Below are 13,338 nucleotides of genomic sequence, written 5' to 3' on the forward strand. Positions count from 1 at the left end.
TGAAAATTCATTCAAAGCTTTAAAACTTATTATATCCAGGAGAGACAGATTTAAGATTGCTGAGGTTTCTGGTTGAAGTACTTCAAGCAGAAATCCATACTCCATTAGACTCTCTAACATTGTGACCTTAATTTTCCAGATATTTTGCCCTTTAAATTGAAAGCAGTATTTTAATACTGTTTAAGTCTTCTGGAGGGGCTTGTAATATCACAGACTTAAGTTGTGAAACATTTGAAACAATTGAAAAGTAAAATAGCAACTGACTTAGGACTGTGTATCATTATATATATATTTTTATTTCAGAATATACAATGATAGAAGGATATGCATGAACATATCTAACACATTGAAATTTGTGAAAAAAGCTATTTAGTAAGTTGTTCACACTGTACTTGAGCAGAATTTTACATGGGGCTGATTCCTGGCATTGCCTAAAGAGTTTCTCATTGGGAATAGTTGTTACGTTCTCTGAAGTTAGGAAATTTACTTTGTATAAAACTATGCTCTGGGTGAAATGAAAATCTAGCTACTGAGTTATCTTGCTTCAGCAGATAAAGCAGGAAATGTAAAATTGTGTTACACTACCAAGTCAAGAAACTGAGAACTATTTACCAAAAAAACCCTATATGGAAAAGGCTAAATGAAAAGCCTCTGTTCTTTCATTAGCAAATTGTCAGTTTTTAAATATATGCTCATTGAAAAATGTACACATTTTCTCAAGTAATTGATATATTGGGTTGGCCAAAAAGCTCATTTGGGTTTTTTCTTAACATGTTATAGAAAAACCCAATGAACTTTTTCACTAACCCAATAATTTAATCCAATTCCTAACTTAAAGGTATTAAACTGAATTGAATTCCTTAGGGACTCTTAATTGCTTTGTCTATTTTCCACTGTAAAATGTTGTTTAGAACCTAAATTGATCATATAATCTTTAGTTTATGGCTCCACTGAAGGATGATTTATCAAATATTCTTTATTAATTTATAGCTTAAATTTTATATTAGCCTCTGTGTATTACCTAAATTATGAGTTAGCTATTAAAGGGATATGGTACCCTCTCCAAGTTCTTTTACACATATTCATGTTAGTTAAATGCCAGATAAATCACCTGACTATATTAATGCCAGGTAATTATTGCATGAGTTGCTAGGGAACATTCTTTAGCATAAAAAAGCAATTGCAGGTAGTTTCTTTAAATCTTTTGCTGTCCTGTTGTAATCCAAAACGAGGGTAGTTTGCCCTTATTAGTATTGATGTTTTATGAGTTCTCCATTGCTTAGGCTAAAAGTGAAAATATCCTTGCCTTTTGGCAGAATGTAACCTGTTTTTGGAGAAGGAAATGGCAACCCACTCCGGTATTCTTGCCTGGAGAATCCCCATGGACAAAGGAGCCTGCCAGGCCACAGTCCATGGGGTCACAGAGTCGGATGCGACTGAGCGACTAAGCACACAACCTATTTTTGCTGAGAGTTTGGTTTGGTGAGTCTCCAGGTGAGTTTTTAATTTCTACTTTGTTGGTCAGCAGTCTTAGTCCACCTGTTCACTGATGCACTGTCTCCCAAAAGATTATTCATATCCTCATCAGATCAGGACAGAGAGATCCATTGCCTCCACTGAAAGAACAACTTGTGAGATGCAGCACAGTGTCCAGAGATTGTCATCAAGCCCCTGGAGGATTGAGCTTGATATACAGTATAAGAATGCCTTTTCTGTGAACTCGCCATATCATTCAGGAGTGAAATCCTCTGGCTAGACCTGACACTTGTTGGATATGGCTGAACATCAAAGGGAGAACAGATTCTGGACAACTCAAACTTAATCATACCAGTTTATATCAGCGGTATGTTTGGAAACATTCATCTTAGCTTTTATATACTTTTACTCTTGTGAGAACGGTTAATTGGCCAGACAGTAGTGGTTCATTGTTCTACATTTATCTCCTGAAGCAGTTCCTGACCCTGACTTTTAGGGGCTATTCTGTTAGGAAAGTAAAGCTTTAGATTTCTCCCCTCTTTAGGACCTTAAAAGGAGTAGGCACTCTGCTTCTCTTTCAGCCTCTGTAGAGACGTGCATACATGTGTGTCCATCCATTCATTCATTAAGCATTTGCTGAGCACCAGACATTAGTGCAGGACACATCTTGTTAGTTTGGGTTACTCTGCAAAATTAATGGGAAATTGCCTATATTCCCGAACTATTTTGGTTTTCCAGAAAAATTCTTGCAATTGGCATTTTTTCTTTAGTTAGTAACAACAAAGTAATATATAAAAATATACCTTATGAGTGCTAAAATAACAAAGTCCACCCTAAATATTTCCCTTGACAGAACATCTCAGCATGGAAATAGAAGATATAAAGAGTAATAACCAAGTGAAATTTTAGTATTCAAATGAAATTTTAGTACTCAAAAATATAATTTAAATAAAAAGCTCTCTGGTAGTTAGATTTGTTTGACTAAGTTCTAGTTCAACTATTAAAAATAATACTTCATAAGTGGTGGTGTGTATTTCCTATTATTTCACGTCATAAGCTTCACATTACAGCATCAGACACATGGTGTCTGGTGGTCCCACTTTTAGTGGGATTAATGTTCATTGGTCCCCCTGTTCATGGTGAAGGTACCTTACCGATCTTTCTTCTCTTTATTCTCGATGTTCAGAAATTTCATGATGGTCAACGTGGATCATTTTTCATTAATTTTGCTGTGAAATCTGTGGGCTCTTTCAATTTGGAAATTCTTTGCTCCTATGAAAGTTTATTTGTATTATTTCTTCGATAATTGCTTCTCTTTTATTTTCTATATTTTTTGCTTGAACTCTCGTTATTCACATGTTGGATCTCCTGGGCTGATCCTTAATTTTTCCATCTATTCACTGTCATTTCCACTTTTTTGTCTTTTTGGTCTGTTTTCTAAGATATTTCCCAAATTTATCTTCTAACTCCTTTATTTAATTTTTTAAAAAACTTTTTTAGATTTTTCAGGACTCCATCTGTTTTCCGAATATTCTTTTATTGTGGCTTCTTATTTTATGGATATGATATCTTTTAACTCTCAGAGGCTATTTTTATATATGTGGTATAATTTTGCTCCTGGCCTTCTCTCTTTTTTCTCTGAGATCCTTTCCCCCCACTTGTTTGTTCTCTTTCACACTTGAAACTTTCATAAAATGTCTAACTATGTTTTCCTGTTTAAGAGTGAGGTATTAAAATTATGTCACAAGCTCTGTGTCATCTAGTAACGGTGACCTGGTGACAATCTAAGCTCTTTTACTACGGGATGCAATGATTGTGGTGGCTCAGTGGTAAAGAAGCCACCTGCGAATGCAGGAGATGCGGGTTTGATCCCTGGGTCGGGAAGATTCCCTGGCAAAGGAAATGGCAACCCACTCCAGTATCCTTGCCTGGGAAATCCCATGGGCAGAGGAGCCTGATGGTCGATGGTCCATGTGATTGCAAAAGAGTTGGAAAAGATTTAGTGACCAAACAACAGCAACCAGGGATTAGGGGAAGAACCCCATTAGGTCAGTACCTATGCACCTGTTAGCGTATCAGGCAGTTTCTCCAGTGAGGAAGTTTTGGTCTCCAGCCAGGGTGATGTAAGCCTGGTTCCATGCATTATAGGGGGTAAGCAGGGCAAGAGGGATGGAGTATCTCAGTATGGTACTTCACTTTTGGTTTCAGGTATGCTTGAACCCCAAGCCAGAACCTGTCTGAGGGATAACTTCTAGTCTTTTGCAGATTGAGGAAGGTAGTGGTCTGGCTGTGCAAAATCTAGGATACTTTTGAAAATTTTGCATTGATTGGGACAACTCAAATCTATAAATTGCTTTAGTAATAATATTTTAGACCATAAACAAAGTAATCCAATGCCTGGGCCATTTTTGTTTCTTGTCTTGAGGCTTAGAAGAGAATAGTGGACAGTACCAGATACTGGTAACTGGGACTAAAGTGACACCCCTACACCCAAGTGGTCTTGGCAAATTTACTGTATCTTTTGTGTAAAAGAAGTAATAATTTTTCTAAAACTCATTGCTGTGCCAGGTTTAAGGATGGATTTACATACTCTCCCCTTCCCTGATATCCTTCTGAGATGCTGAGAAGATTCTGTCTAAGGGAAAAGTGCGCGCTTTTCTTTTTTTTTTTAATATTTAATAAAAATAAAATACATGTGTTCCGCATCCTGAACCCTCCTCCCTCCTCCCTCCCCATACCATCCCTCTGGGTCGTCCCAGTGCACCAGCCCCAAGCATCCAGCATCGTGCATTGAACCTGGACTGGCATCTCGTTTCATACATGACATTTCACATGTTTCAATGCCATTCTCCCAAATCTTCCCACCCTCTCCCTCTCGCACAGAGTCCATAAGCCTGTTCTATACATCAGTGTCTCTTTTGCTGTCTCGTATACAGGGTTATCGTTACCATCTTTCTAAATTCCATATATATGCGTTAGTATACTGTATTGGTGTTTTTCCTTCTGGCTTACTTCACTCTGTATAATAGGCTCCAGTTTCATCCACCTCATTAGAACTGATTCAAATGTATTCTTTTTAATGGCTGAGTAATACTCCATTGTGTATATGTACCACAGCTTTCTTATCCATTCATCTGCTGATGGACATCTAGGTTGCTTCCATGTCCTGGCTATTATAAACTGGCTATATTATTATAAAATGGATTAAAGATCTCAACGTAAGACCAGAAACTATAAAACTCCTAGAGGAGAACATAGGCAAAACACTCTTTGACATACATCACAGCAGGATCCTCTATGACCCACCTCCCAGAATATTGGAAATAAAAGCAAAAATAAACAAATGGGACCTAATTAAACTTAAAAGCTTCTGCACATCAAAGGAAACTATTAGCAAGGTGAAAAGACAGCCTTCAGAATGGGAGAAAATAATAGCAAATGAAGCAACCGACAAACAACTAATCTCAAAAATATACAAGCAACTCCTACAGCTCAACTCCAGAAAAATAAATGACCCAATCAAAAAATGGGCCAAAGATCTAAATAGACATTTCTCCAAAGATGACATACAGATGGCTAACAAACACATGAAAAGATGCTCAACATCACTCATTATCAGAGAAATGCAAATCAAAACCACTATGAGATACCATTTCACACCAGTCAGAATGGCTGCGATCAAAAAGTCTACAAATAATAAATGCTGGAGAGGGTGTGGAGAAAAGGGAACCCTCTTACACCGTTGGTGGGAATGCAAACTAGTACAGCCACTATGGAGAACAGTGTGGAGATTCCTTAAAAAACTGGAAATAGAACTGCCTTATGATCCAGCAATCCCACTGCTGGGCATACACACTGAGGAAACCAGAAGGGAAAGAGACACGTGTACCCCAATGTTCAGCGCGCTTTTCTCATTCCTAAACACTTAATTCAGTGTTTCACATTTTCGCCGAGACAGCCAGTGTGCAGGGTCCTTTCAAAGGCAACCTCTTTATAGTCCTTGGTCTCCTTAAGATCAATAGGACCTTCTAAGATATATGTTCATTTCTGAGTATTGAAGATTGCAGTTATCTAATAATAGCAGTTTTATTTTGGTGGATCATGTGTCACTCAAAACAGCAGAATACCCGCTGGACCCACAGCTCACCTAATTGTTTTCAATGGATGGTGATTTAATATGTTACAAAGTTGTGTATAGCCATTTCTTATGCCTTAGAGCAGAGGCTCTCAAACATTTTGACCCAGACCTCAGTATGAAAAAATTTACCTTGCTACACGCATACACACACACAAGTACCTGAACCTAGTTTGGAGAAATAATACCTTTATGACAAGTGTTATACTCTCGTATCTTCTTTTATATTTAAATTTAGAGTGTTGTGTCCCACAGATGATCTAGTTTGTGAATCATGGTGGCTGTGGCTCTTACGGTTGGGGAAAGGGGGTATGGTAGATTGTAGACCTTTTGGGAAAGGGGGTATGGTAGATTGTAGACCTTTTGGGAAAGGGGGTATGGTAGATGGTAGACCTTTTGGGAAAGGGGGTATGGTAGATGGTAGACCTTTTGGGAAAGGGGGTATGGTAGATGGTAGACCTTTTGGGAAAGGGGGTATGGTAGATTGTAGACCTTTTGGCACTCTGATAAAAGTATTGGACTCCCTTCTCAGAAGAATGCCCACACACTCTCAGACACAAATTTTTGTATATGTTTTCAGGAGATGTACAGTCTTTAGTTACAAACATGGACTTCCCAGTTCTAAAAACTTCACATAAAATTTGGAGTTATCTAGCTTTTCAGTGCATTTCACCCAGCATACCGAATATCATCAACATCACAGTCCCATCTGCCCTTCCTCCTTTTCTGTTGCTAGGTGTTAATACAGGGTTTTAGGCCAGAGAGACCACATAATAAATAAAAAGTCTCAGAGGATCCATATTCTTTCTGGGCATGTAGTTGTCTTTGTGGTATTTAGAGATAGTGCACAGGAACTAGAGAGACTTGCTTCGAATATGTCAGGAGCTGTTGTGTCCTTTGCAGAGCTGCTCCTTGTCTCTGCATATCAGACCCTTAGCAACTGTAGGCTGATTACCTGCCCACCTTCACTTTTAGTTGAGAAACTTATTTATTACCAGTTACCTTCCCCAAATAGGTGACAAATAGATGGGGAAGCAATGGAAACAGTGACAGACTTTATTTTTGGGGGCTCCAAAATTACTGCAGATTGTCGCTGCAGCCATGGAATTAAAAGACACTTGCTCCTTGGAAGAAAAGTTATGACAAACCTAGATAGCATATTAAAAAGCAGAGACATTACTTTGCCAACAAAGGTCCGTCTAGTCAAGGCTATGATTTTTCCAGTGGTCATGTATGGATGTGAGAGTTGGACTATAAAGTAAGCTGAGCACCAAAGAATTAATGCTTTTGAATTGTGGTGTTGGAGAAGACTCTTAAGAGTCCTTTTGACTGCAAGGGAATCCAACCAGTCCATCCTAAAGGAAATCAGTCCTGAATATTCATTGGAAGGACTGATGCTGAAGCTGAAACTCTAATACTTTGGCTACCTGATGTGAAGAACTGACTCATTTGAAAAGACCCTGATGCTGGGAAAGACTGAATGCGGGAAGAGAAGGGGATGACAGAGGATGAAATGGTTGGATGGCATCACTGACTCAATGGACACAAGTTTGAGTAAACTCCAGGAGTTGGTGATGAACAGGGAGTCCTGGTGTGCTGCAGTCCATCGGGTCACAAAGAGTCAGACACAACTGAGCAACTGAACTGAACTGAACCTTCCCCAAGTGTTCTTTGTAATCACCACCTGATACTTCAGATGGAGCCACAGCTTTGTTGTATGTACTTCTGCTCCCCCCGCCCCCGCCGCTTTCACTTTTCATGCTTTCTACCCTGACTGCAGCCATGAAATTAAAAGACGCTTACTCCTTGGAAGGAAAGTTATGACCAACCTAGATAGCATATTCAAAAGCAGAAACATTACTTTGCCAACAAAGGTCCGTCTAGTCAAGGCTATGGTTTTTCCTGTGGTCATGTATGGATGTGAGAGTTGGACTGTGAAGAAGGCTGAGCGCCGAAGAATTGATGCTTTTGAACTGTGGTGTTGGAGAAGACTCTTGAGAGTCCCTTGGACTGCAAGGAGATCCAACCAGTCCATTCTGAAGGAGATCAGCCCTGGGATTTCTTTGGAAGGACTGATGCTAAAGCTGAAACTCCAATACTTCAGCCACCTCATGCGAAGAGCTGACTCATTGGAAAAGACTCTAATGCTGGGAGGGATTGGGGGCAGGAGGAGAAGGGGACGCCAGAGGATGAGATGGCTGGATGGCATCACTGACTCGATGGATGTGAGTCTGAGTGAACTTCGGAGTTGGTGATGGACAGGGAGGCCTGGCATGCTGCGATTCATGGGGTCGCAAAGAGTTGGACACGACTGAGCAACTGAACTGAACTGAACTGACCCTTCCTTCCACAGATGTTTATTGAGTTTTTCCTACATTCCAGACTTTGTGAATGCAAGGAGTAATACAGTGGTAGGAAAAAATCCTGTCTGTGTATGCCTGGCCACCCTTGCCTTGTTCCTCTAGGACTTCTGCTATGTGGTCAGTTTTCCCAGGCCACCATCCTTGGGCTTCATGGCAGCCCTGCTGCTGACTTCCTGATTAATTGGGGTTTAGTATTTAACTGTTTCTTGCCCACACTGGAAATTTTCATCTGCAATTTTTTTTCTGCCTGGAACTACAAGCACACACATATATTTTCTTGTGCACTTTTTGTTTTGCCTAGCACCAAAAAAATGCATACTTTCCTTTTAAATAATAATGTAAATATGCAAATTTTAAAATGTCATTTCTGCTGTTGGTATGTTCTGAGTCACTATTTTAGAACTAACATCATGGGAAAATGGTGTTAATGTGCAAAACTCATCCCTAATATTAAGAGGATCTTTGAAAGATGTCTTAATAATGGGGACATTTTCAACTGATAAAATATAGGCTCACAGCATTTGAAACATTATTAGTATTCTTTCATGAGCAGACATCAATCTCAGAAATCTTGTGTACAAACATGATAAATCTGGTCTGTATTACACTCTGATAAAATATCAAAAGAATTCTATTTACTTCACTTTGTTATGAATGTGAAATATTTATATATTTTTGCAATAACTTCCACAGCAGTTGGAACAAAATCTAATACATTGTTAATGGTGTAGTTAAAAATGTGTGCATTATATCCCTATTTGGTTGCAGTTATCCAGCAGTTTTTTTTTGGGGGGGGAGGGGGGGAAGATTCTTAAAACTTGTGTATTTTGCAGTCAGGTTCCACAAGTAAATGCCCATGGTGAACATCTCTAATCAATCATAACATTCTTCCTCACTGAACCTGGACAGTTTCACATCCTCTTCAACATGGTGATACAGGTGGTGAACTGAGTGCCTGTGAGATGAAAGCTATTTGTCATATTTGTTTTGCACTTTAACCATTAGTATCAACAGGAGTTACCAAAAGTTCTGAAGTTTGGAAAAGGGAAACTATAATGAAGTAGAATAATATAGTGGTGTAGTCAAGGGTTGGCAGACTGGGTTGGCAGACTTTGTTGGCAGAGGGCCAGATTTTAGGTATTTTAGGTTTTTTTAGGCTTTATGGATCACAGAACTAGACATAGGCACCATGTAAATGAGCGAGTGTGGCTATATTCGAATAAAACTTTATAAAAAGCGGCGGCAGGCCAGACTTGGCCAGCAAACCAGTTGCTGTTTTAAATCACTGCTATTCAAAGTCCATCTATGGACAAGTGATGTGAACACCACCTGTATGCTTCTTGGGAATGAAGTTTCTTGTTCCACACTCTAAGACTTACTGAATCAGAATCTCTGGAGATGGTACCCAGGAATCTGCATGTTTACTAGTTGGTAAGGTGATTCTGGTGCTCATTAAAGTTTGAGATCCTCTAGTTTAAATATATGGCACTTCTTTCAAAGTTACATAGGGATCAAGTGTGAAACTACCCGATGCATTTAATTAATGGCTGATCTTTAATCACTTTTCCTATCTTTCTATGGTGTTTGATCTACTCAAGCTTTATACTTCTTTTTGGTCATGACTGGGAATTCATGTTCTGCTAGAAAATTACTGATTTCCTCTAGGGTTCAGATTTTTTGCTGTGGTGGCTCTAAAACATTTCTGCAATTTTTAAAACAGTTCTATTAAGGCTTGGATTTATGTTCACTCCCTTGGATCTAGGTAGGATTATGAGAAGGCAATGGCACCCCACTCCAGTACTCTTGCCTGGAAAATCCCATGGACGGAGGAGCCTGGTAGGCTGCAGTCCATGGGGCCGCTAAGAGTCGGACAGGACTGAGCGACTTCACTTTCACTTTTCACTTTCACGCATTGGAGAAGGAAATGGCAACCTACTGCAGTGTTCTTGCCTGGAGAATTCCAGGGACGGAGGAGCCTGGTGAGGTGCCCTCTATGGGGTTGCATAGAGTCGGACACGACTGAAGCGACTTAGCAGCAGCAGCAGCAGCAGCATGGTTACTTCAGCCAACAGAATAGGATGGAAGTGATACTGTGTAACTTCCAAGGCTGGTTCAGAAAAGGTCATGCACCTTTTATCCAGTTCTCAGTGGGTCTGTCTCTGGGAGAAGTCTGCTGCCAAATAAGAAGTCTGATTGCTCTGAGCCCACTGTTCGGGAGAGGCCATGTGTAAACTCCTAGCTATCAACCAGCATCTATTGCCCTCCAGTTGAGTAAGCCATGCTGGACACACAGTCTAGTTGAACTTTCAGATGATGACAACTCAGCTGGCATATCAAGGCAGTCACATGAAAGACTCTAGCCTAGATGAGCCTTCCCTGACTGATAAAATTTGTGAGCATAATAAAATAATTATTGCTTTAAGCCACTGATTTTGGGGTACTTTGTTATGCAATAATTGTGACTAAGAAAATTACTGTAGAATTGGAAGTATTATTGTTTTATAATTATTTTAATGGCTTTCTCATCTGTGCTTATGATTTCTTTTATACTCTGAATCTTTTATATATATATTTTCCCTCTGTTTCTTTTCCATTACAGTTTATTACTAGATATTAAATATAGTTCCTTGTGCTATACAGTAGGTCCTTGCTGTTTATCTATTTTACATAGGGTGGCATGCATCTGTTAACCTCATACTCCCAATATATCCCTCCCCACCTTCCCCTTAGCCATAATTTTTTTCCTATGCCTGTGAGTCTGTTTATTTTGTAAATAAGTTCATTTGTATCACTTTTTTAGATTCCACATATAAGTGATTCATATAATATTTGTCTTTGTCTGACTTACGTCACTTAGTATAATAATCTCTATATCCATTCAAGTTGCTGCAAATGCAACTTTATTCTTTTTTATGGCTGAGCAATATTCCATTGTGATATATGTACCACATCTTCTTTATCTGTTCATCTGTTGGTGGACACTTAGATGCGTCCATGTCTTGACTGTTGTAAATAATTCCACTTTGAACATTGGTATGTATGTATCTTTTTGAATTAGAACTTTGATGTTTTCCAGATATATGCCCAGGAGTGGGATTGCGGGATCATATGGCAACTCTATTTTTAGCTTTTCAAGGCACCTCCATACTGTTTTCCATAGTGACTGTACCAGTGTAAGAAGGTTGTCTTTTCTCTATATTCTCTCCAGCATTTGTTATTTGTAGACTTTTTGATGATGGCCATTTGGACTGGAGTGAGGTGATAACTTGCTGTAGTTTTGATTTGCGTTTCTCTAATAATTAGCAACAAAGGTCCGTCTAGTCAAGGCTATGGTTTTTCCAGTGGTCATGTATGGATGTGAGAGTTGGACTGTGAAGAAAGCTGAGCAACGAAGAATTGATGCTTTTGAACTGTGGTTCTGGAGAAGAGCACCACAGTGCTCTTGCGAGTCCCTTGGACTGCAAGGAGATCCAACCAGTCCATTCTAAAGGAGACCAGTCTGGGTGTTCATTGGAAGGACTGATGCTGAGGCTGAAACTCCAGTACTTTGGCCACCTCATGTGAAGAGTTGACTCACTGGAAAAGACCCTGATGCTGGGAAAGATTGGGGGCAGGAGGAGAAGGGGACGACAGAGGATGAAATGGCTGAATGGCATCACTGATTTGATGGACATGAGTCTGAGTGAACTCCGGGAGTTGGTGATAGACAAGGAGGCCTGGCGTGCTGCAATTCATGGGGTTGAAAAGAGTCGGACACGACTGAGCAACTGAACTGAACTGAATGATTAGTGATGTTGGGCATCTTTTCATGTGCCTTTTGATCATCTGTATGTCTTCTTTGGAGAAATATCTAGTTAGGTCTTCTGCCCATTTTTTTTTATTGTTATTGAGCTGTATGAGCTATTTGTATATTTTAAAAATTAAGCCCTTGTTGGTCATATCATTTGCAAAATATTTTCTCCCAGTCCATAGGTTATCTTTTCATTTTGTTTATGATTTCCTTTGGTGTACAGAAACTTATAAGTTTGATTAGATCTCATTAAAAATTTTTTTTGCTTTTATTTCTATTACCTTGGGGTGCTGACCTAAGAAAACATCACTATGATTTATGTTGGAAAATGTTTTACCTATGTTCTTTTCTAGGAGTTTTACGGTTTCATGGCTTATATTTACGTCTTTAAGCTAATTTTAGCTTACTTTTGTGTATGGTGTGAGGCATGAGATGGTTGGACAGTATCACTGACTTGATGGACATGAGTTTGAGCAAGCTCCAGATGTTGGTGATGGACAGGGAGGCTTGGCATGCTGCAGTCCGTGGGGCTGCTAAGAGCTGGACACAACTAAGCAACTGAAATGAACTGAACTGATGATGTGAGGGAGTGATCTAACTTCATTGATTTACATGTGGCTATCCAACTTTCCCAACACCACTGTCTTATCTCTTTTGTATATTATGGCATCCTTTGTTGAGTATTAATTGACCAGAGGTGTGTGTGTTTATTCCTGGGCTCTCTAGTCTGTTCCATCGATCTATGTATCTGTTTTTGTGACAGTGCTGTGCTGTTTTGACTACCGTAGCATTGTAGTACTATCTGAAGTCTGGAAACATTATGCCTCCAGCTTTGTTTTTTCATTAGAAAAAACATTTCATCAGAATTGCCAAAGCAATTCTAGTCTTTTGTCATTCTGTATACACCTTAGGATTACTTGTTCTGGTTCTGTGACAAATATCATTTGATAGGGATCACGTTAAATCTGTGTATTGCTTTGGGTAGTGTGGCCATTTTAACTAAATTATTCCAATCCAAGAACAAGAGATATCTTTCTGCTTCCTTGAATCATCTTTGATGTCCTTTATCAATGTTTAGTTCTCTGTGTATAAGTCTTTCACCTCCTTGGTTAGGTTTATTCTGAGGTATTTGTGTGATTTTAAATGGGGTTGTTTTTATACTTTCTGATATTTCATTGTTAGTATAAAGAAATGCAACAGATTTCTGTATATTAATCTCATATCCTGATACCTTGCTGAATTCATTTATCAGTTCTAATAGTTTTTGATAGAGTATCATGTCATCTTCATATAAGGATAATTTTACCTCTTCTCTTCCAATTTGGATACCTTTTATTTCTTGTCTAATTGCTGTGGCTAGGACTTCCAGTACAATGTTGAATAGAAATGGTAAGAATGGGCATCCTTTTCTTGTTACAGAATTTAGTGGGAAGGCTTTCAGCTTTTCACTATTGAGTGTTATGTTGGCTGTGGGTTTGTCAGAAATGGCTCCTATTATTTTGAGATACGTTCCCTCTATACCTACTTTTGCTAGAGTATTAATATTTATCATGAATGGATGGCTAATTTTATCA

The 13,338-nt window shown here is 39.0% G+C and overlaps 1 protein-coding gene across 7 annotated transcripts in view; it reads left to right on the forward strand.

Annotated features, from left to right (window-relative positions):
* Positions 1 to 13,338, forward strand: part of STK33 (serine/threonine kinase 33) — a 208,289-nt gene that overhangs the window by 58,344 nt on the left and 136,607 nt on the right. The window contains exon 2 of one of the 7 annotated variants that reach the window (XM_070803713.1): positions 1,317 to 1,494. The exons of the other annotated variants lie outside the window; for them this stretch is intronic. The gene's annotated coding sequence lies outside the window, so the exon portion shown is untranslated. The remainder of the gene's footprint in view (positions 1 to 1,316; positions 1,495 to 13,338) is intronic. 7 annotated transcript variants of the gene reach the window in all.

This window comes from Bos indicus, chromosome 15 (genome assembly GCF_029378745.1).
Source record: "Bos indicus isolate NIAB-ARS_2022 breed Sahiwal x Tharparkar chromosome 15, NIAB-ARS_B.indTharparkar_mat_pri_1.0, whole genome shotgun sequence".
Taxonomy (NCBI): domain Eukaryota; kingdom Metazoa; phylum Chordata; class Mammalia; order Artiodactyla; family Bovidae; genus Bos; species Bos indicus.